Source organism: Otolemur garnettii, unplaced genomic scaffold (genome assembly GCF_000181295.1).
Source record: "Otolemur garnettii isolate 467f Iridium unplaced genomic scaffold, OtoGar3 scaffold00045, whole genome shotgun sequence".
NCBI classification, from domain to species: Eukaryota; Metazoa; Chordata; class Mammalia; order Primates; family Galagidae; genus Otolemur; species Otolemur garnettii.
Genome location: NW_003852440.1, coordinates 5403732 through 5408493, shown reverse-complemented (window position 1 = coordinate 5408493; position 4762 = coordinate 5403732). Strand labels below are relative to the sequence as shown.

Below are 4762 nucleotides of genomic sequence, written 5' to 3'. Positions count from 1 at the left end.
TGCCTGTTGCTTCTAATGACATTTTAATGGCTCTGCTCTCAGGCATTTTTTCTGGAACAGTGAGAGCCAATGAAGATTTGCACATGCTGATTCCATAGTGAGGTGAGATTCCACTTAGGCTCAGGAGAAATTGAGGGACGGGACATCCTTCAGCAGCCCACATCCCAGCGAGGTATTCATGCATCCTGTCTGCAACCCATGAACCTCCTGTCAATTAACTCATTAGTACTTTTGCCTTGATATTTCATTAGGAAAAGGAAGGCTTCCTGACTTAACTCCTCCTTGCTTTTGAAGAGAAAAGACTTCCTCCTTCCTTTTGAGGAGACAAGAAGGAGGGAGGGCTGGTGTTGAGTGAGAGTAGAAAGGTAGGACACTACCTTTGTCTTAGATGCTACAATATGAGCAAAACAAAGTGGAGAGCCCTGTGGAAACTATTCAGGGACTCCACCCTTATCACACACTGATAGTTTTCATTAACTTGTCCATCCCTCCTTCAATGAGCAGTTATTAGAGGCTTATTAGAAGATGAACTACAGCAAGATGTAGGAATGATCCAAGAAACAGGAGACATGGATTCCTCCATGGAAGAGATGATCCAGCACAAGAGGAAAAAGGAAGGTCCCAAATGATGATAAAGGATCCAAGGGTGAGAATGTCCACTGGGCAAGAGATCAACCAATTCAAACTGAAAGAGGTAAGAAGGGGGAAGGACTTCAAGAAGATAAAGTTGAGAGGATCCATGACAAATGTGTTTTGAATATTGTTGGGGTCATGCCCTGGGAGCAGGGTCCACTAAGAGCTGTGGAGACTGATGGCGACTGACTGAAGAAATATAGAGTTAGAAACGATGGTAAAGAAAGACACATGAGACACAGAGTAGAATTAAAGGTTGGAGCTCAGGGGTCCATTGCTCATTTGTGGGCTTCTAGCAATGGCCCCAAATGTTTGCTCCACTCTGCTTTATTGAAGTCTATTTGCTCAGAGGGTAAAATGAGGGAGGGAACAAAGATGCCAGCAGTTTCTGAGTGAGCATATCAGTTCCTATTGTTAAGGGTAGTTTTGAGAAATCTGAAATCTGAGCCTTCTATTGGAAGAGCCTCCTGCTTAAGATTACACACACAGATTTCTAGGGAAGTGTTGAACTCCACTAGTTCCCTGTGGAGTAAAACACCACCCGCCATTAATGTCCTCTAAGGAATCAGTGGGAGGGAGGAATTTTTCTCCCATCACACCACAGAGGATTTTCCTCTGCAATAAGGGATATAAGCTCTTCTGCCCATATCTCAGGGCTCAAGCTGCTCCCTTGATCTCTGCCCCAGGCAAATGCAAATCTCCACAGTGGGTATTTGCTTTGCCTGTTTACTAGGCAGGAAACAACCCAGTTAATGTTGTTTCTAGACATTGCTGATTCCATAGTGAGGTAATCTTTGTCATAGCCTTTTCTATGACCATTTTTTCCTCAGAGTGCTCATAGACCCAGCAGGTATATATGTAGCTGTATCCCCAACAGGCTAGAATTTCAGAAAAGGCAGGAAGCGTGCTAGCAATGGCTAGCTTAAATGTAAACTAGCTGACTTTTCTTTGTTCCAATGCACTCAGCTTACTTTTTAATTTTCCTCTTTTTCTGGGGGTGCTTTCCTTTGCCAAGAATGGGGTATTCGGGCAGTGGGCTTCAAAGGCATCTAGTTTTGCCTCTGCTTGGTGAACTGTATCAAAATTATCTACCTCCCCCATTGGGTGGGAGAGAGCTAGTACTGCGATTCTGCTGCTCACTTTTGTATCCTCAGCTCCTCACACAGGGTCCCACTGCAGCAACCTCTCAGTAAGCACTCATGAACTGGGCTAACTGTAGCATCCAACGTGCAAGATGACAAAATTACAATTGTATTGTGTCTGTGCTTCTTGAAAACAAGGCCAACGTGAGCTAGAGCAAGATCCCATCTCTAAAAAATAGCCAGTTGTTGTGGCAGGTGCCTATGATCCCAGCTGCTCAGGAGGCTGAGACAAGAGAATCATTTGAACCCAAGAGTTTAATGTTGATGTGAGCTAAGACATCACAGCAATCTACCGAGGGTGACAAAACTAACTGTAGCATCCAAGGTGCAAGATGACGAAATTACAATTGGATTGTGTCTGCACTTCTTCTGGAAAAGAAGACTTGAATGGAAAGGCGGCACCAAACAAATTAGAAGGAGTCTCAGCAAGTAGTTTAACAAGATGGTTTCAGGCCCAAGATGAAGATCCCATTCCTTGAAGTTTCTCTATATTGTTGTGCTGAGACTGCGTCATTGTATTCAGTCAGATGGAGCATGATATAAATGGAGTTCTGATACTGCTGCCTGCCTTTGGCTGATAGAAGAATCTACTCTTCCAACACCTCACTCATAGAAAAGTTCAGGAATTCACTTGGGTAGACACTCAGAATCATGTCATGGAGCTTGGATCTTCCTGTCTCTGATGCTGATTTGTTACAGTCTGTGGCTCCATCTATGTATGGATGTGGAATTTCTGACAAAATTAGAGAAGCCTGTTAAGAATTTTGTCTCCACATCCAAGGATTGATACTTATACCAGTTGGGATTTCTTCTGTTTAAAATAAAATGGGTGATGGTCATGGAAGAGATTGCTGGTTTATCAACCAATACTTGTCATTTGTCTTCTTCTTCCCTAATGAAAGAATTTTTGGCTGGGCTGAGTAAAAATTCTTCAGGATCTTATGGGGCCTGGTACAGCCATGTGATTGACCAGTGAGGGTGAGCAGAAATGTGGTATACAGCTGCTGGTTCTTGCCCTCTTCTTTTTCCCTCGTTTGGAATGAAGGTATGATGGTAAACCATTGTGGGCCATGTGATATGACCAATTCCTTATAGCAGTAATCCCTAAGCTTTGTTGCTGATTAGAATTACCTAGGGAGCTTTTAAATTTTTCAATACCCAGGTCATGCCATGTAACAATCAAATGAGAATGTCTTGGGATGGAAGCCCAGCATCAATGAAATCTCCAAGTGAATGGAACTAAAGCCAGCATCCTGACAGAAGTATCTCAAGAATGGAGAAGCAAATATCACATGTACTCATGAATAAGTGCAAGTTAGGCAGTAAGTAATACATGCTCATACAGAGTGGCATAATGTACTTTGGAGACTCAGAAGTTGGAGTGGGAGAGGGGTGGAGGGATCAAAATTTACCTACAAAGTATATTGTGTGCTGTTTGGAAGTACACTAAAATCTCTGACTTCACCACTGTGCAATTCATCTATGTATCAAAAAACTACTTGTACATCCTAAATCAAAAATAAAATTAAACCAGAAAAATGGTGTCTTTGGTCCCCATTCTCCCTGCAGAATATATTAAGAGATTTACACAACTGGGAGAGATTTGGGGGTCAAGTGAGTGATAAGTACCTTTAAAACTAAGCAAAGAAAGATATTTATTGACTCTTTTTAAAAACCTCCACAAAGTTATGCCACATAGCACAGCTATAAATAGCTCAGCTATGAATAGGAGGTACATGTTCCTAATCATGTAAACCTTGCGTATCAAGCAGATCAAAATTACCCCATAACTATATTGTGAGGTAAGAAAAGTAAGCTTGAGGAGAGAGTGTCAAAATCCTCATCTCTCATAGAGGGAATCAGTAGACAAGGTCTGCAGCTGTGAAATCAAGATGTCACAATACAAGCATGGCATCTAGAGAAAGGGAGCTAAATCTCCCTTGCCAGGAAAAAAATAACAGAAGAGCTGGAAACGGTTGTTTTTGGACTGTCGGAAATGAAGAGAGGAACTAATGGTAGAGGCATGGTTTTCTTGCAAGCCATATGGAACTATTTCACTTCTTGAACTTTGCGCATATATAACCTAGATAAAAAACAAATCTTTTTTTTTAATTTTTTTTAATTGAATGGTAACTATGTACATTAATGCAGGGTACAGTGTGGGGTTTTCACACACAATCTGAAACACTTCCATCAAACTGGTTAACATAGCCTTCATGTCATTTTCTTAGTTATTATTTTAAAATGTTCACATTCTACTCTGAGAAAGATTCACTTGTACCCTTGTAAAATAAACCTCAGAAGTGATCCCTCCAAAAAATATGGAACGCTTCACGAACTTGCATGTCATCCTTGTGCAGGGGCCATGCTAATCTTCTCTGTATCGTTCCAATTTTAGTATATGTGCTGCCGAAGCAAGCACAAAAACCAAATCTTAAACAAACAAAATAAAAGCTCTCAGTGTTGTTTTTATCTTAAGTCACATCGCTAGATAAAAATACAAAAATCCCAGATAAATTCAAATTTCAGGAAAATATCCAAAAAAGTCTCAATTTAAATTATGTCTCAAACATTGTCAGAACATACTTATACTAAAATATTATTTGTTGCTTATCTGAAATTCAAATTTAACTGGCATTCTGTATTCTTATTTGGCAACCCTAATCATGAGAATACCATAGCACTAGATATCTTATTCACTTTATGACAGTGACAGAGGCCACTTTGAAAAGATCCATAGAAGTTTCTTTAAAATTTCAATTTCAGGCCAGTCACAGTGGCTCATCACTGTAATCCGAGCACTCTGGGAGGCCGAGGCAGGTGGATTGCTTGAGCTCAGGAGTTCAAGACCAACCTGAGTAAAAGTGAGACTCTGTTTCTACTAAAAAAAGGAAAATCTGAGGCAAGAGGATCACTTGAGCCTAAGAGTTAGAGGTTGCAGTGAGCTATGACATCACAGCACTCTAACCAAGGCAACAGCTTGAAAC

General features: G+C 40.9%; 1 non-coding gene across 1 annotated transcript; it reads right to left on the bottom strand.

The window, feature by feature from the left end:
- Positions 1–4090: 4090 nt before the first annotated feature.
- LOC111725650 lies at positions 4091–4197 on the bottom strand. The gene has a single exon (XR_002773665.1). It is a non-coding gene; the product is annotated as a U6 spliceosomal RNA (small nuclear RNA).
- Between the last annotated feature and the right edge of the window lie 565 nt (positions 4198–4762).